Source organism: Dermacentor variabilis, chromosome 10, assembly GCF_050947875.1.
Source record: "Dermacentor variabilis isolate Ectoservices chromosome 10, ASM5094787v1, whole genome shotgun sequence".
NCBI classification, from domain to species: domain Eukaryota; kingdom Metazoa; phylum Arthropoda; class Arachnida; order Ixodida; family Ixodidae; genus Dermacentor; species Dermacentor variabilis.
Window position 1 is genome coordinate 6,961,507 of NC_134577.1, and position 19,657 is coordinate 6,981,163.

At 51.2% G+C, this 19,657-nt stretch overlaps 1 protein-coding gene and 1 non-coding gene across 4 annotated transcripts in view; both read left to right on the forward strand.

Moving 5' to 3' along the window:
• The window catches only part of Pka-C1 (Protein kinase, cAMP-dependent, catalytic subunit 1), a 469,154-nt gene that overhangs the window by 150,877 nt on the left and 298,620 nt on the right, over positions 1-19,657 (forward strand). The gene's annotated exons all lie outside the window — the stretch shown is intronic.
• LOC142562584 (U2 spliceosomal RNA) lies at positions 4,187-4,370 on the forward strand. Its single transcript, XR_012823932.1, has one exon. It is a non-coding gene; the product is annotated as a U2 spliceosomal RNA (small nuclear RNA).

The window sequence follows — 19,657 nt, forward strand, 5'->3', positions numbered from 1 at the left end:
GCGGGTGGGCCCGGCATTGCACTATCTTTGGGATCGGCCCACGTATGCGGAGGGCTTAACGCCTGCTTCATCTCCGCCGCGGGTGGGCCCGGCATTGCACTATCTTTGGGATCGGCCCACGTATGCGGAGGGCTTAACGCCTGCTTCATCTCCGCCGCGGGTGGGCCCGGCATTGCACTATCTTTGGGATCGGCCCACGTATGCGGAGGGCTTAACGTCTGCTTCACCTCCGCCGCGGGTCGGCCAGACATTTCACTATTTTTGGGATCGGCCCGCGTATGGGGAGGGCTTAACGCCTGCTTCATATCCGCCGCGGGTGGGCCCGGCATTGCACTATCTTTGGGATCGGCCCACGTATGCGGAGGGCTTAACGCCTGCTTCATATCCGCTGCGGGTGGGCCCGGCATTGCACTATCTTTGGGATCGGCCCACGTATGCGGAGGGCTTAACGCCTGCTTCATCTCCGCCGCGGGTGGGCCCGGCATTGCACTATCTTTGGGATCGGCCCACGTATGCGGAGGGCTTAACGCCTGCTGCATCTCCGCCGCGGGTGGGCCCGGCATTGCACTATCTTCGGCATCGGGCCGCGTAGGGGGAGTGCTTAATACGTGCTTCATCTGCGCCGCGGGTGGGCCCGGCATTGCACTATCTTTGGGATCGGCCCACGTATGGGGTGGCTTAACTCCAGCTTCATCTCCGCCGAGGGTCGGCCCGGCATTGCACTATCTTTCGTATCGGCCCATGTATGGGGAAAGCTTAACGCCTGCGTCACCTCCGCCGAGGGCCTGCCCGGCATTGCACTATCTTCGGGATTTTCTTTTCTACACGCGGACATGGTAGTGGAGAAAGTAGCCCTTAACAGCTTCGCTGTAAAAAAAAGGCAGAAAGAAAATATATCGGAGGAATCGGGCATCACTGACCCATAGCCTGCTGTGCAATGTACAGTGAGGGGTGTAGGCGTATTAAAAGGGCGGGCGGCTTCCCGAGACGCTTAGCTTTTTTTTTTTTTTTTTTTTGCGAAATAGCAGTTGACGCTCTTTTAAGAACAGACTACATACTAAGGAAAAGTGCGCCGTTAAAAGTGTTTTCTCATGTCTATTACTCACCGCTTTACACCCACAGAAAATGGGTGTGTACGCGAACTAATACACCATTTTGAAAGAAAGGTACTGGTTTAGGCGAGTTGGTAGCAATCCATATGAATCAATTGTTGCGCACAAGCTGAAAGACAAAGGACTAAGGATTTGGCGAACACGAGCGCTTTAAAATGAAATGTATGTCCAATAAGGGCTATATTATGTACATAGGCGATCCAGGGAAAACAAGGGGAATGCGGGAAATGGAAATTCAAGATGATTAGCAAAACGAAAACCAGGTGAAAGCAGGAGCCAACGTTTCGACAAGTGCACTTGTCTTTTTCAGGGCTACATATGCTCTCCTCGGCGCAGCATACGTAGGCACGGTTCTTCTAAAGGGGGAGAGGGTAAGGCAGAGCCTTCACACACCCTCGGTCGCTGCCTCGCCGAGGATAGCTGTAAGGCTTGCCCACCCGCCTTGCCCTCTCCCCCCTGTAGAAGAACCGTACCCATAATAGTCGGGCACAACTTTAGGAAAAAGGGGCGTTTACTCCTCCAAGGTGGGTACACACGAGGCTCCGCCAACAGGCGCGCACTCTAGACTGACGTCATGAGCCGGACGGCCGGTGACCCCGCCGATGGAGAAGATGGCGGCCCGTGCTTCAAACTTGGGCCGGCTCCAGTTCAACAGGGCCGGCCCCATCTCTCTCGTCTACTTTGTCTTCTCAGTCATCTGGCTGTGTTTCCTGTTTTGGTTCTTGTGTTGTTTCCACAATGTGATTAACCAACTTGCAGAAAAGAAAGTTCCATCAGCCATGACAGCAGAAAAGTTTACTGATACATTTTGTTAAGAGCATCACGTTGGCTGCGCAATAACTTCGCCTCTTACCCCTCTTCATATGTTCACGCATGAGTACATGCGGCAGCTCGCCAGAAGTGCACATAAAAGGGTGCCATATTATGAAACAGCACCTTGCTATGTTTTTTGCATTTTTCAGGCTTTCAGTCTTAGTAAACAGATTGTTTCGCTGCCCATCACATATTGTGCTACAAATTTTCAACACGAATGACAATGTGCAATGGAGTGTCATTTCCTGTCTGGCGCTTTCATCTTTACAAAAGCATTTTTCAGTGAAGAGCTCAGCAAAGTAGTGCACTGAGAGCTATTGCAACTTTCACCGTTTATTACTTCACCAGTTTCGTTGTCTGAATCTTGCCGTCGCTTTGCCTACGACCTGTGCAATGAACAAAGTGCCTCAGTAAAACACATTCAGCTCTACTCACCATTCTTCAGTACAAAAAATTATAACAGAATTATTCAGGGTTAATAATTGTGCTTGCATTCGCGTTACTCGCCCTGTCAGATAAACAAATTAAGCAATGGCTATGGCATGGCTGTGATTTGAAGTGCACAATGCTAAGTGACTTTCAAGCGTGCCCCAGACTACTGCTATTTCACCAAGGGGCCTGTCAAGCTCGACAGTGGCTGCCCAAATGAGTATTATGGGGCTCACTGAGCTAATGATGTTTTATAATTGTTTCCTTATTCGCATTACTTGCATGAGCCACATAACCAAAAAAACGATGCAACCACCTGAATGTGCTTTGCCATGCAAGCTGCTAACAGTGGCTGTCAATTTCGCGTTGACCACTGCTTTTTCATCATAGGGCCTGTCAAGCTGGACAGTGGCTGCCCGAATGAACATTTTGGGCCCCACCTAGTTATTCAGGATTAATAATTATGTTTGCATTCAGATGTTCCAGCATTTAAGCATGTTTCCGTGCCAGCACTTAAATTGAGCACGATCTGTGCAGGACGTTGCTTTTTTGGACTGGAGCTTCTATTAAAAGGAATATGCCACCAAATGAACTGCATATTTATTTGAGAGCTCACAGGAGAATGGTTTGCTTCTGCGAACCCACCGGTAATATTTTGACACCCCTTATAAGGGCTTTTCTTTCGTTAATAAGACGCTGTTATGCTTTGTCGAGTGTCTCAATGCCGTACAACTAGGAGTTGGAGTCGCTTTCTTCGGCGTCATCTTCACAGTTGGATCACGATGGCTTGGATGTGGTCACTCTCAGACATGTCATGTCTGAACTTTGCTTCCAAGTCCATCACGGGGTGCAACGTTCTTTCTCCACTCATCCGCCGTTACGTGCTTGATTTTATTCCCTCAAGACGTCTGAAGTCTCTGTTGTCCGCAGCATTTTTTACCTTTGCCAAGGTAAAGCCTGGGTACAATGCAAGCAGCCCTTTCAGCTGCATTGTCTACGATGTAGCTCAGAAAGCATGGCTTTACAGATGCCACCAACTCAAAGAGCTGCATTTTCACCATCCTTTCACTGTAGACGATGTTCTTGCTTTTGAGCCATTCCTGTATTTTTTCCTTCTACCAGGCCGTCGTATATAGGCGATTTCTCTTCACGCCGGTTATGGCAAGGTGCATTGTCCTAAACAATGACGCTACCAGGTGGCACCTTCTGCAGGATGTCATTGAGCCATCCCTCGAAGCGATTGCCGTCCATTTCTTCGTGGTAGTCGCCTGTGTTTCGGCCTCGGAATACATCCAAGCAGCCGTCGACGAAGCCATCCTCACTGCCGATGTGCGTCACAATCAGGCGCTGGCCTTTCCCAGAAGGTTGCTTCAGACCCGTCGACGGGCAATTTGCTCCGGGCTTCTGCATCACGGCGTCTGTCCACACGATCGACCGAGTGTGTCCCGCCGTCACACATGTCTCGTCGAGGAAGATCTTTCGGCCTCCCAGCCGGTAGCGCTCCACGTCACGAAGGTAACGATTCCACTATTTGGCAATGTCATCCCGGTCAATAAGCAATGAGTTGCAGCTCTTCTTCTCGTGCTTAAATTCAGTCTCGACAAGTAGTCGGGGCACAGTACATCGCTTCAGTGATGGGAGATCCATACTCTTCGAGAACTCGTTAGTTATCTTCTCGACCGTCGGTATCTCGCCTTGTTCTCGCGGCAGGTCTGTCCGAGGGGACGCAGTGGTGCAGGAGAGGCTTGGTCACCGCATCCGCTGGCCGATCGTAACAGCACGCGTGATGTTTCGACGGGAACGCCACCACGGAGTGCGTTGGGAACGTAGACATGACCGACGCGGGTCGTAGTGTAGTATCTGTTCGTATCGGCTTAATATCTGATGTGGGTTGTATTTGAACCCAAGATATTAAACTTAGTTTTGCAAGTTGGCGGAGTGCTTGAAGCCCAGCTGCTTCACCACCGCCACGGGTTGGCCCGGTATTTCCCTATCTTCGGGATCGGCCCACGTTTCTTGGTCAACGGACATCGATCCGCTGGAAACTATAGCCACATGCAGCTTCGCTGTAAAAAAAAAAAAAAAAAAAAAAAAAAAAAAAATACCGACGATTGCGATACTCCCTATTGCGAAATTTGAGCGTAGCTTATACGTGTTTTCATTTCGCAATATATTGGCTGGCGCGGACAATCTATGCGGACCGTTGCGAACGGAGCGAAGTGCCTTGCAACGCGTGCACATGGGCGACGTGTGGGCGCGATTCACAGCAGCAGGTGGAGGCAGACCTCCGCTCATGCAGCGACTCATGATGCGCTTTGTTTCCATATATGGTATCGGTGGCGTTATCGGTGAACAGACGACGCGCGCTACCCCGGTGCCATCTTGTAGCCATCATCGCCGCAGAGTCCCGAAAAATCCGGCGGCATCTGTAGCAGCCCGCGAGGACGGCATAGCTCGAAGGAGTGTCTGCTCAGCGGCGTTCAAGTGGACATTAATGCTTTCGCATTCACACCTCACAAGAAGTGCTTAGGTGTCCTCGGATTTTTTTCTGTGGCATCGCTGTCTACTCTTGCATCCCTAAGTTACGAAAATAGTGCGACACGTCGACGCAGATTGCCCCCGCAGTCGGGAGGAGTAGGAGGAGGAAAAGAACTTTAAGGCCAACACTAAGGCCCTGTAAAGAAGAGCGCTTGCTCCTCTAACGCCCGTTGTTGATCTCCCGAGTCCGAGTGAAGCCAAGTACTCCAGGAAGGTGGGGGAGGGGAAGGAAAATAAGGAGAGGTAATGGAAGTGTTACATGAGTACAGAATGTGTTCCGTATCTGCCCTTAACTCTGGACAGTTGGGGCACTGAGCTGTGTCCGGAGCTTGCGCATTGGCTTTCTGTATCTGTTGCTTAATTCTATTCTATTCACTTAGTGCGCGGAAGACGAGTTCGACTACAGCTGGCTGGCTGTGATTTGAATACGATGAAGTAGGGTTAGCTCATGTTAAATTGTGATAGTCCATACGACGTGCCTTTGCGGGCAAAGGAGTAGAAAGATGTTCGGAATAAGGTTAACTCGAAATTCGCATAGCTCATATTTGCACCAACCGCCTGCTTACGATGCTACACAATTTTCTTCAACACCCGTTTAACTTCACTGTCTCCACTCGAGCCCGATTGCGCCTATATATGGGGTGCTCGAGCTCGCTCCGTATTCCTCTCTCTCTCTCTCTCTCTCTCTCTCTCTCTCTCTCTCTCTCTCTCTCTCTCTCTCTCTCTCTCTCTCTCTCTCACACACAATGCTTCTGTCCTCCTTTGCTCACATCTTGCAGCGTCCCCTGTCGGTCACACCAGGTCATACACGTGCGGCTTACACCTGAAACGTCAATTTATATCCTGCCGCATCTCTTGTTCCGCGGCTCCTCGCACACCGCCGTGACAGCTTTATAAATAATGCCGTAGCGCGAGCCGGGATGAGATCAGGTGGCGCGTCCCGAATTCCCCAGAGCGCATTCCCCGCGTGCGTGCGTAAGTGGGCTCCCGCGATCAATGCAGAACAACCCTTAAATCCCGAGTCTGAGCACGTTGTGTTTGCGCATTCGTGCGCGAAAGAATACTTGTGCACTTGCTTTGTCCGTGTTTAGTACGCGCGCGCAATGCGCGCCAGCCTAAATACTGACGTATAAATTATCGCCGGCGTGTGCTTTTAGCATGATTCTGCATGTGTGTGCGTGCTCTAACGCGAAGGCATGGCGTGCGTGTTCAGCGCACGGTGTAAGTGGTTCATCGTCAGCGCCGGTTCTCGCGGACCTGCGTGGAAAGGCGGTAGTCGTTGAACGCAATCGCGAGACGATAACGACTGCGTAAGCGCCGCCTGAGCACCGCGGCAAGCGTCCGTTGCGCCTCCGTCTGACTTCCCCCGGATGCAGGGGATCTCTTCGTGTTCCCGGGTCAACCGGTGGTTGCTAAAAATAAGCTGCAGCCTTTTTTGTCCCTTCATCTATCGCATCCCAGAGAGCAGGAATCCCCGCTCCCTCTCCCCCTTATGCTTTAACACTCTTTCCACTTGACCTGGAGATGCGGTCGCCGGGAGAATGGCTATATTTAGCGTCCGTATTTTCCGGCTTCCGCTTCATCGCTCTATTGTCGTCTCATACCTTCTCTCTTTTTTTTTTCTTTCGCTTCACTTTTATGCTGCCCAGCCCCTCATTTGCTTGTCGCCACGTGACCGCGATTTTCCTCCTGAGTTGCTTCCTGGTACCTCAGGTTCTTCCCTTTTCACTTTCGCTTTGTCCCCCTTTCCCTGCTCGCCGTTGTTTCTTATCCTCGCTCCCTTGCTTCCAATCTCATTTTGTTTCGCCGAGGAATACCTGTTGAGGTACTGTCCCCAAGCTTATGCGCGGTCCATTTCGTTCACCCACTGTACGTTAAAAATTAAAAAAAAAGATGAAATTATGGGGTCTTACATGCCAAAACGACGATCTGATTACGAGGCACGCCGTAGTGAGGGACTTCGGAATAATAAATAATAAATAACAATAAATAAAGGAGTTAAGACAGAAATAAGAGCTTATTTTACAGTGTTCCGACAAGAACAGCCCCGTTCGTCGGATCTCTTGTTTTTTAACTGACTTTCTACGAATACTCTGCCAATTAAGTCACTGCGGCGTCACTGCGGCGTCACTGGAAACGAAGACGCCGATAATGCCGCTCGGGCAGCTGTTGAAGACGCACAAGAAGAGGCCATACCGCTTTCACGATCCGACGCAGCTAGCAGACTTCGAGTGCTTGCACAGGAGATCGCGCTCTCTCTATGGTGCACACGAAACAGCCACACCAACCAGAGCAACCGTCAATACCACCTGCCCTCTTTGATGCATCTCTATATGCCAACTGGACTCCGCCGAAGAGATGCGACTCTGCTTTATCGCCTATGGCTAGAGGTGGCTTTCACGAAATCTTACTCATTCCGCATTGGAATGGCCGACAACGCTCTCTGAAATACCTGTCTTTGCGAGGAGACGCTGGAACACATTCTGTGCGACTGTCCTGAATATAATGTGCAGCGACAGTCCCTGACATCCGTTCTAGCGCACCTTGACACTAGACCATTGCCCCTCGACACGATTTTCACATGCCGCCGACAGAAGATATCGCAGCTGAAGGCGACGAAGGGACTAATTCGGTTTTTGAAAGAGACGGGATTGGACAAGCGGCTGTGACAGTGATATCAGGTACCATGCCAGATTGATGGACTCTAACGGATGATGTGTGTGTGCTGTGCTATGTGCTCTCTCTCTCTCTCCCCTTCCCCATCTTTCATCGCCCCCATCCCTCTCCCGTGTGTAGGGTAGCAAACCGATTAAGTTCAACTGGTTAACCTCCCTGCCTTTCCTTCTCCACTTTTTCCTTCCTTCCTTCCTTCTACGAATACTGCTTAATGGGAAAGTTTGCTTACGTCGATAGGCACGGTACGTGAGTGAGCATAGCAACATATTACATTAGTAAGGAAGACGATAGACTGCGACTTGTAACCACGGTGTGTTTCAGCGCTGTTACAGCTACGATTCTCGGCTATATAATCGTGCACGTTACAGCTCACTCGGATGAGCCCACGGCACTTCCAGGACACCCTTCACATATGCTCGCTAACAAAATGCCTGATATCGTCATGACGCCTTGATCCAGTGCACAACATCGCAACCTTACGGCAAGAAGCATTTAGCTTATCGCTTTTCGCAAATCTATTACTATAGCGCATAGTTTTATTGCGGTCCAGGTTGTCAACGCACCTCTAAGCATAGGTGTCTATATGCGACAGCAGTTTTAACGTCGTTTTGGTCAAGCACAACTTCACTACGTGTCCCTTAGTGGCTACTCTCAGCTTCGTGACGATGCGTCGTAATTGATTCTTGAAATTGGGCTGATTGGAAAAGTTTTATCTCGCGCTAGCCTGAGGGAAACAGCTCGGACAAGTACGAACGCAGAGCGACGAGGCCGAAGCGAACAGGCGTGGCCGCCGTTCAATCTTGCGCCGCGCTTGCTTGCGAGAAAACGCGGCGGGCGTCCGTGCCACAGCGGAAAGCACATTGTGGATTTGCTCCCAGCTGGAATCTCTGCGAGAGAGGCCGATATACATCCCTGCCGGAGCCTTCTACTATGCGCCAAAATGACAAAGCCGTTCTCGCTCTCGATCTTCGGGGCGCGTTCGACAATGTCAAACACAGTAGCATTCTCGCTGATGTTTCCACCACAGACTGCGAACAGAAGACTTTCGACTACGTCCGCGCTTTTCTTTCTAATCGCGCCGCCTTCATCCGCCCCGATTCCACTGAGCACGGCCCTTACCCTTCTTCTTGCGGCCCCAAGGAGCGGTCTTGTCACCTCTACTCTTCAACTTGGCCATGCTGAACCCCCCCTCCCTCCTGCAGAAGGTCGAGGGGACACACCATGTGCTCTATGCTGACGATATTACAATTCGGACCAACACTGGCTCTCCGGCTCAAATCGAGGAACGCCTACAACAGGCGGCCCTTCTAGTGGACACTTACGCCGCTTCTTGCGGCCTAGAATGTTCTCCATTCAAATTGGCACTCCTATCAGTCTCCCGCCTACCGCCACCCCAGATTTCTCTCCCGTCCGGCCCTGTCCCGTCGGTCCAGGACCTTCGGATTCTCGGGGTTCACCTCTCGTTCTCCCTGGACCCTAAGGGTGCCATAGCTGCTCTCCGACGCACCAGCGAACAAGTGCGTCGTATGATTCGGCGGATCTCTACCAAGCGTGGCGGCCTCCGAGGGAACCAATCCCTCCAGTTTGCCCAAGCGTTATGACCAGTCGGGTCCTCTACGCCTCACCATACCTTCGCCTGCGTCGTCACCACGAACACCACCTGGATATTCTTCTCCGCTCCGTGTACAAGCACGCGCTGGACCTGCCCATCGCTACTTCCAATCGCCGCTTTGCGCCCCTGGGTGCACAACTCCTTCGCGGAGCTGCGGGAAGCCCATCGCGTCAATCAACTCACTCGTCTGTCGCAGATGCCTTGCGGGCGCCGCCTGCTACACAGACTTGGCCTCAGCTCAATCTCTAACCCGGTCCCTCCCTCCCCGATACCGGAACTCTGGCGCCAGAAGCTGTGGGTGAAGCCCCCGCAACATGAATCCCGAACAACACCCCGGTCGCAGGCAAGCGCGTGCCGCTGCCCTCCAGGCGCGCCTCTCCGAACGCCCCGGCGCATTCTACGTAGACGTCTCGGGCCCTTCCCCCTCAGGTCACTTCACGACCGCTGTGATCACCGAGGGTCACCACGTCGATGGCCTCTCGTTCAGAGCCGACACTGTAACTCATGCAGAGGAGGTTGCCATCGCTTTGGCCGCCTCCCACCCCACCACTCGCAATATCTTAACAGATTCGCGCTCAGCCTGTTCTCGATACATACAGGTTTCCATCGCCCCGCTGGCAGCTAGTCTCCTTCGGGCCGTCTCCTGGCGCTTCAACCCTCACTCCATCAGAACAGTTTGGACCCCAGGCCACACAGGTCTTCCCGGCAACGAGGCGGCGAATGCCGCTGCCCGCGCTTCTTTCCTCCGGGCCGCTGCCCCTTCATGTCCTGTGTCGAATCCTGGTAACTCGAGCCTCACACGCTACAGCGATATTCTGGATTATTATCGCGCTTCGCGCCGACTCTACACTAACGCTGCACGCGGTTTGGCGAAAGCGGACGAACGACTACTACGCCGCCTTCAGACCAATACTTTCCTTAGTCCGGCGGTCGCCCGGCACTTCATGCCGGAAATCTCAGGCACGTGCCCGACTTGTCAGGACCTCGCCGATACATTTCACGTTGTGGCTTCGTGCCCCGCCACTCCACTTTCCTTCTCATCCCTTTTCCCCATCCCTACTAGAGAGGCTTGGGAGGAGTACCTGCTCGGCTGCTCTACCTTGGAAGCTCAACGTTCCTTGGTGGCGCGCGCCCGGGCAGCGGCCATCTACAATAGCGTCCCGGAATAGGGGCTGCCACTCATGCGCACAACAAGCAACTCTCTTATTAACTTCTTGAATAAAATGTTTGTACTACCACCACCACCCTGCCGCGTTCGCCCACGTGCATGATATGGCCGCTCCTGACTGGTATCCCCAATCGGCGGCGAGCTGCCTGCCGCAGGAAATATCTCCGAGAATGCCGCTCGCCCGTTCTCGCGGCGCGCTTTCTGCCGCTTGGGGCGGGCCGCGCGGGTTTTCCCTGGAGGATTGGTGGAAGAAGAGTAGGGAAACGACAAAAGACGGAGACGCACAAAAGCACAGTTCGCGCAATAGGGGATCAGAAAATTTGGGTGTGGTAGTTCATAGTGTTTTTCTGTTTCCTTTTTTATTGTTTAACCTAGGTAGGACATTAGGCAGTACAATAGTAAGAGATTGGTGGCGCAAGCCACCGCGTCGTTCCAGAGGGGACGCTCATAACATCCATCCACCCATGCATCCCTTTTCCCGCTAGTCTGGACGTGTCCTTGCGCTGGCGCAAGATGATGCGCTGAAATAAATGTTCGTGAGGTTCAGGAGCACAGACCAGCGCGAGATCATGTAGCGTGCTTACTGTGCGGCCGACGACCGGCCGTTTTCGGGAGCGCTCGAAGGCCGTATGCTGTCAAGACAGGGTTTATGGTCACGTGTACCAAAGCCGAGCCAGACTGGTTGGATTTAATGCGCTGCGCCTAGCAACACAAGGGAGAGCGTATGCAACCTGGCCCGCGTGCAGAATCAGTGCCACTCAACGTACATGCGTAACGTGCATGTGTATATACGTATGAGCGTGTGTTCGGGGTGCAGGCGCCCGCACCTTCCGTATTTATTTTTTCTGGTACACCCGCCAGAGTGGCCTATTGGCTTTGGTATTTGGCGCTGCTATGCCCGTAGGGCGCGGAGTGGAATCCCGTCTGCGGCGTCCGCATTTCGATGGGGGCGAAATGCAAGGACGCCCGTGTGCAGGGTGCACGTCAAAGAACTCCAGGTGGTCTAAATTGATCCGGAGTCTCTCACTACGGCGTACTTCATAATCATATCTTGGTTTTGGCTAGTGAAACTCCAGAATTTAAAATTTATTGCATTTTGTTCCACGCAATCGCACTGTAGCTGAGCTTTATTGATTTTTTTACGCACCGTCGTTAACTCTAGGTCCCGAACAGCTGTCGCGCGAAACCTTGTTGACGAGTTTTTCACCGACGATTTAATGTCAGGGGAGATTATACTTTTTAGGGGCAGTAATCGGTCTCTGTATATAATTACATTTTTGAATGATGTAACTGTAATTATTTATCGGTAATATTTTTCTGTAATGTGTGCAAGTCTGATACCAGGTGCACCGTCTCTACAGATGTGCTGGTTAACGGCTCTTACGGAATCACACAATGAACCAACAAACGTGGCCTAAATATCCTCACTGCAACAAAGCTCATCGTTCCTTCAATAAAGAGTACAGCTTTCTACAGAAGCGTTCGGCTATTTACTGACATTGGCAGTCATCGCCCATAGTTCCTGTATATTTTCTTCTTCTTTTTTAATACGTCTAATTCTCAGTGCGGTGCTGTAGGATCACAGAGACAGTGCAAAATGAGGAGACGAGGACACGGTGTTAAACGGCAGAAAAATTGCCGGTGCCAACCTTGCGGGATATCTTACAGCAGTGATGTTGACGTTCGCTCCATATACTACGAGCATCAACACGAGCTATGTACTTGCCGATGCCGGGACTTGCGTCCTCACCTGTAACCGTGCGCCTGTGTCCCTGTGTTTCTTCTACCCTCCAATACCAGCCTACCGGAAGGTTATCGCAGCAACGTGCTCTTAACAGGCAATTATTATAGTTGCAACGAAAACGGCAGATTACAAATACAGTTCTTTTCTTTTTAGAACACCCTTATATATGCTGCCGAATCTGTTTAAAATAAAACTCATTAGCTGCATCTTTCTTCCCCATTTCTGCTTTGATCGGACTGATCCCATTGGGGAACAAGGCGTATCCCGAGGAATTTCTTATTCCGCGGGGGACGCGACACCGCCCCGTTCTTTCTTGCCAGCAGCGACAAAGGCCGAAGGGAAGGCGTCGCGGTGCGTCGGCGGCTCCTTGTTCGGATGCCGAAAACGCGATAGGCTGCGTTTCTTCGAGATTGCTTTTCCCGCACCCGAGTCCCCTGCGACGTCTCCTTTTCCTGTTCGCACAGATCTGCGGGATTCTCGCCGCCTTCTACGCGCATCCTGTCCCCTTTGTTGCCGTCGGTTTTCTTTCATCCGCTGCGTTTTTTCTTCTTTTTCCACGACATGATGCCTTCCTCCATATAAGGCAGGCGTTCTCTGTGAAGATAACGTCTTTCCCGTTCATCATTCTGGAGAGGTGCCACTTCGTAGGCTTATCTTTGCCCATAGATTGTAATCTGCGCGCCTTTCTTTGCTTCGCACTAGCCATCGTTGCTTACTGGCTGTGCTGTTGGGCTGCTAAGCACGAGGTCGCGGGATCGAATCCCGGCCACGGCGGTCGCATTTACATGGGGTTGAAATGCGAAAACACTCGCGTACTTAGATTTAGGTGCACGTTGACGAACCCCAGGTGGTCGAACTTACTCCTGAGTTCCCTACTACGGCGTTCCTCATAGTCAGATCGTGGTTTTGGCACCTGAAACCCCATCTATATATATATATATATATATATATATATATATATGCGTGTGTGTGTGTGTTGCTTAGCATTCTCCCAATAATCGCCGTTACGAAAATGTTGCGTTGTTTGTCTTTCCTGAAACTTTGTGTCCCACCTAATAAAAATGTTCTATGTATGCGGAACATGATGCGATACTGTCTTCGACTTATACCGAATGCTTTTCAAAAATTTTTGTGACCTCCCACTGCCTTCGTTCGTTCTTTTACACATCGCCAGAGCTTGTGTAGAAACGTGCGATCGCTGGTGATTGGGGCTGGGGCTGCAGCTACGCCCTGTAACGACGAAGCTTTCGTGTGATTGCATTTTCTCTTCCACTTTTGTTGGCATATTTCCGTTGCTGACGTCGCTGCCAAAGCATGAACAGCTTCAGCATAGGATTGATGAGTGCTCTCGTACGTTTGCCTCGGGGTACGTGAAAGCCGAGCCTTATATTTGCGGCATTGTGATATTACTTGTGAAAATCAGTTTAATTTAGTCCGCGCTCCTTGTGTCTTGCGTCCCATCCATCACGTCCAGTTCTTGGTTTCGCATTGCAGTGCAGTGTTCCGCTCTGCTTCATAGCCAAGCGGTCCAGTACGACGCATTGTTGGATCTCTGGGGAGAGCAGTTCTTGAGAATTTTTAAACGCTTCTGTTCGGCCTTTAAAAGCTGCTATTGATCTTTCCGCCAATAGAGGTTTAAATGTCACTGTTTTCGCGCTGAATGTATTTTGTTGGATCTGGAGGACAATCACAATTGCTGTCCCCCAGATTTTGGACCTTGCCGTTGAGTGCGGGAGTTGGCCGAGGTTGAGGAGGAATTTGGGATGAAAACTGGAGGTTTATTTACATTATTTACAGTGAGTGTACAAAGAAATTAATAGTCATAAAGTCATTACGGGCCTGCAGCAACTCCGACGCTGCGGCCCGTGGCAAGAGGCTCGAAAAAGATGAATGAAGGAATGCTCTCTTGCTGCTCCCGGTCTCTGGCTTTTAACGCCTTCGGTGTCTCGAAGTCACGTCACGTTCGGCCAATCGGCGAGCCCGCTCAGGTGGCGTCATTTTCGGCCAATGGTAGGCGCCCGTGCGAGTGTACGTCACATTCGGCTCAGAGGGTCACTCCTTGGGCTCCAATTGTCCGAAGGATTATTTGTCTGCGGTACTGCCTTCCCGGTCTGCAACTGCCTTCACAAAGGCGGATGGGGGATTGCTGCCAGGACTTCACGGTTCATTACAACCGTCTTGCCTCGGGACCCACGTTACCTGGAACAGTGCCAGGCTCTCGCTACACTTTCGGGAATAGTCAAGCAGTGAATAGCTCCACCTGCGGCGCACGAGGTGGGGGACGCCAACTCGTTTGCACGTGCCGCGCCTCGGGAACGGGGTAGATCTGCCTCTGCGTTCCTTACTTAGGTGTGGCGCGATTCGATGTGGTCTGGTGAACTCGAAGGAGGCTCAGGAAAAGGTCCCGTATCTAACAATATATTGAAGCAGCGCAATGGGACTAGTACAGAAAATATATTTAACTGAACGAGCGCTGACTGCCAACTAAACGTTGCTGGGCAAACCACCAGCCATTTATGGTCATGTCAAAAACAACATTTGTGTTGCGTGTGTATGCTGTCCCCGTCCCATCGCGCTGCTTCGATATACCTTCAACATGAACCAACTCGTCCAAACCGAGTTGCTGATGTGTCATACCGCTTTCTTGCATCTGTCGCGCGCGCGCGTGTCTGTGCCGTCAGTCATTGAGCGCGACACTGTTGGCAGTCTTCGAATTAATGAGCGCCGTGAGAACGTAGCTTTTGCGCTTTTGCCGCGATGGAATAACACGTGCGCTGGCTATAGTGCACTATTTCCGTTCCATGAGGTGCGTGTATAGCTTGTATAGCAGTGTGTGCTCTGCGCTGCCTATATTTTATTTTCACTTTCTGTTTCGTCCGCCTTCTGTCTCCCCCTCCTTTCCCTCTCTGTGAACAAGACAGACGCTTCTGCTGGTGGCAGTCGGCTCCTCCTGATCTTCCGTAATTGATTTTATGTTTGCAGATCAAATTGAAATCGTGACCGTCTTTGCCGGTAGAGCTAAATAACCGTGCACAGAAATTGCTCACTCTACCTGGAAGTGCCTTGCATTGTGTACGTATACCGCTTGCGACCCACGTCTCTGCGCACGCGTCCCCAGCGTTGAGTGGCGAGCACCGTTGTGTCCGCGCGAGGCGAACGCGACGCATCTATGCTGTCGCAGCGAGGAAACACCTCGCCGGCAGCAACAGTGACAGATGACGCGCGCGAACGCGATCGTGTCTCGACGGGGGGCGAAACACTTGTGGACGGCGATCGCCGAGCTCTGCGGGATCTCGTGAGGCCTCGCGTTGTCTCGCGAGATAGTGCCACGCGCAGTGTCTTCTCTACATGTGGATCGTTTCTCTTGCGTGAGCGCCGCCTTCACGATAGAGGCAGCAACGCAGACCAGCTTTTTTGCGCGCAATCAGGCAGAGTACCCGTGCCACGCCTATAACGCGCTCGTGTTTACTTAATTGGTTTGTAAAACACGCATGAGCGAGCTCATTGGCACAATCGGGTGCTTGAGGAACAACGCCAGTGCGATTCGCCCCACTGCTAATCTGGCACAGCAAACGAGGTGGCGGCACTGCAGTAGAAGCGGAGACAGGGCGTGATTCCCACTGGAAGCGCGAGGTCTTACGCAGGTATATGGCGGCCTGAACCTGTGGGAGAGCCTGTAGGCGTTATTTCGCATGTCTTCTATATTACGCAAAGCTTAAGTGCGTTAATTTTCGCGAAAGGCGATATCAGTGAATGAGGAAGGCAAGTTCTCACGGCTTGTTAGAAAAGCTACGAATTTGTGAGCTTTTAGTAACGGCAGTTAACCTGTGCTTGTATCTCCACGTGTATGCAGTGGCACGAATTATGAGCTTGCCGCGTGGCTCGTGCAGACTCCTCCTGTTGTTATGTGAGGCTCTCTACATGATCGCATGGTTCCTGCGCGCTTCGTGTCGGGACTCGTATATACCACCTGTGTACATTCCTTTCGCTTAAAACGTCATTGTGAAGTTGTTTTAACTGTAACCTGAGCATTTTGCTTGGCAGTACAGCGCCATAATCAGTAAGGCATACGTACTGCAGCGCGAGTGCAAATTTCTAAGCTCCATTTTCATTACGCTTCAGTCAGTTATACCATATCGCTTAGGTTAGTGTCAGCCTTTGAAGTTTAAACTGTCTGAGATCCAGGGCCTGTGTTTACAAAAAGCCCTCATGCTAAAATTGTTCGTAAGAGAAGTAAAGCCAGTCCTGATGCTGGGCATACTATTAGCGAAGGCCGCCGAGTAATGGCAAATAGCGCTTACGAGAAGCTTTGGGAATTCAGCCCCACATGCTTGCCGAATGTAACTCGCTCGCCTACGGCCTTAGTCGTGCCTCGTCTGCTGTGGCAGGAGTGGTTCGGTAAGCTCCCAGAACTGGAGGTGGTCGGGCTGGCGCCGGTGGCACAATATGACGGCAATCGCTGCCGCTCTCAGTCAACATTGCCCATTCAAGCGCGCCGAAAGCAGGCACAGCCAGCGAAATTCAGCGAAGGCAGTGTGTGCGTATGTTGCGGCAGCATTGTTGTTTGTGCTTCGGCTAACTTCCGAACGGTGCCATTTTTCTTCCCTCTTGACCGCCGCCGGCCCATCCAAGGGCTTGCAACTCAGTCGCGCCCAAAAAGCGAACGCGACGGGAATGGCTGCGCGAGCGTCGTTTCGCCGCCACGCCCACTATTGCGGCTCGGGCTCGTAGGCGAGACTCTTGAGGCACACGGGGAGGAGACGAAAAGCTTTACACAATATTTACATATAGCAGGTAAAAATTGGAGGACGCTTAAGCTTCGCCTTCAAGAGTGGAACGCGACAGCGTTCCCGTCGACCCGCCAAGGGGTGTAAGACAATGGGCTACGGGGCAGCCGTCACTTACGAGGCGCCCCGCATCGGACGCGGTGAGCGTCGAGCAGCGCAGCGTTCGGCGCAGCAACGAATCGTGCGCCTGAGCAAGCGGAACGAACCAAAGAACTCGGTGTCTCGGAGGGGGAAGCGATGCACGCCAGCCAAACGTCGTGATCGGCACGGGCAGAGAGATAGACAGATAGTGATCTAAAGAAAGAAAGAAAGAAAGGAAGGACGCTTGATTCTGCAACCCGTGAGGGAGCAAGGCGAAGCGTCGTCAGGGGAGAGAGAGTCCGGGCCGCGACCCGCCTCGCATCGGTCCTCGCACAGCCCCGGATGGATGGATGGGTGGATGGATGTTATGAGCGTCCCATTTGGAACGGGGCGGTGGGTTGCGCCACCAAGCTCTTGCTACTATGCTGCCTAATATCCTACCTAGGTTAACCAAGGAAAAAAGAAAAGAGAAAAAAAAAAACACTATGAACTACCACGTCCAAATTTTCTGATCCCCTATTGCGAACTGTGTTTTTGTACGTCTCCGTCTTTTGTCGTTTCCCTACTTTTCTTCCACCAATCCTCCAATCGCCTCTTACTAATGTCTATTGCGGACCTGTTTGCTTTACCACTGCTCCCGCTGAACCCAAGGGCTTCAAGGAAGCCAGTGGTGCCTAAATCGACCGCTGGGTAGACGTCTTCACATTCTAATAAAATATGCTCCGTCGTTTCCCTAGCTTTACCGCAGCAAGCACATGCTTCTTCTTCCTTCTTATATCTCACTTTATAGGTGCGTGTTCTAAGGCATCCCGATCTCGCATCGAAAAGTAATGAGCTTCCCTTTGAGTTATCATAAATGGTTTCTTTCCTGATTTCGTTTTTTCCTCTTAAGTAGTTACTCATGGCAGGTTGCTTTCCCATTGCCGCCACCTATGAGATTAATTGATTAATTCAGCCTCTCTGACTTTCCGCTTGACCTTCTTTGTTGCTGTGTTGCCCACCCCACAGGCCGCATACTTGCTGGTAAGCTTCCTAGTTCTTTTCCTCCACTGTGAATCAATGTTTTGCCTGTACAGATACCTGAACACTCTCCCAGCCCATTTACTTTCTTCCATATTCCTCAGCCGTTCTTCATACTCAATTTTACTGCGAGCTTCCCTCACTTCAAAACTAGTCCAGCCCATATATTTGTTAAATTTTTGTTAAATTTTCTGTTCAAACTTCTGTTAAATTTTATGTTAAAATATTTGTTAAATAGTTTTGTTTATACATATTTATATACATAATTTTCTGCACTAGTAACTCCTGTTTGTTGAATTTACCCGTTTTGCTTGTAACCACTCCCCTCTATAATGCCGTAATGGCCCTGAGGGTATGATAAGTAAATAAATAAATAAATATCCCCCTGCACAGCTTCATTTGTAGTCTTCCCGTGAGCGCCCAATGCGAGGCGACCCACTGACCTTTGGTTCCCGTCGAGCCCTGATTGTACCCCTGATTTAAAGCAAACAACCGCATTTCCAAAAGTAAGTCCTGGAACCATTAGCCCCAATGCGCGCGTGGCGCGCCATCTGTCGGGGCAGCGCCGTACATAGAGAGGAGGGGGTCTTCTGTGTTTGCCGCAAGATGGCTCTGCGTGTGCGGAAAGCGCAGAAGAAATGAAGCGGAAACGCACTTCGCTACTCGTGTAATTGCGACTTCTGTAAGTTACATGGTCATAATTACCGATATACACCGCAGTATAACTTTCCACGGCTCGTTTCCAAGGCAACACCGCATTCACTAGAGACGCATTTGTACCGCTGTGAAGCATCGAACTCGTGGCTGAGTGGTAGCGTCTCCGTCTCACACTACGGAGAACCTGGTTCGATTCCCACCCAGCCTATCTTGGAAGTTGCTTTTTATTTATGAAGTACCTGCCGTGATTTATCGCTCACGGCCAACGCCGCGGACGCCGACGACACCGGCTTTTCTGCGACACGAGCTCCTTAACGGCGTTAATACAAGTAGCGGAGCCGGAGAGCGCACCAGACCGACGGGGAGCGGCTGACTCCCTTCTAACAACGGGCCGGCTCTGCCTTGAATCCCGTTGGGCGGCCAACCGTCGGCAGGACGAGCAGGGACAGATGCTGACGTCAAGCGCGTCGCTTTCCTCTTTCGTCGAAGCAGAAGTCCAAGCTGCATAAAACCGGTCTCCACGGCAGGGGTCAGAATTTCTGTGGAATTTTGAAGGCCATTTTGAATTCTTGACCTTGAGTTGAATTTTTCGAAGAGGCAGACATTACTAGCACGAGAAATTGAAACACAGATTCAACTAATTAACAAGTGTGTACTAGTTAACTTATTGATTCATTGCTTTATGGCACATATTGCAATTTACGAAATGTAGCCGGTGAGTTGGAACTCGAGGCCACTCGAAATGACTCTCAGGGATGGCACTAGTCTCAAGATATTATTTCCCTATGCGTGGGACGAAATACATGGACGTTCTTGTTACTTTTGTGCTTCAACGCATAAGCCAGCGTTTTGGTAAAAAATTAAGTCGGGGCATTTATTACGGCGAGTGTGACGGCGCGTATATTGTAAGAGTTGAGGAGAACTTAGGGATGAAAACTTGGCAGGTTTATTTACATTATTTACAGTGAGAGTCAATTAACAGTCTTAAAGTCATTACGGGCCGGCAGAAACTCGGACGCT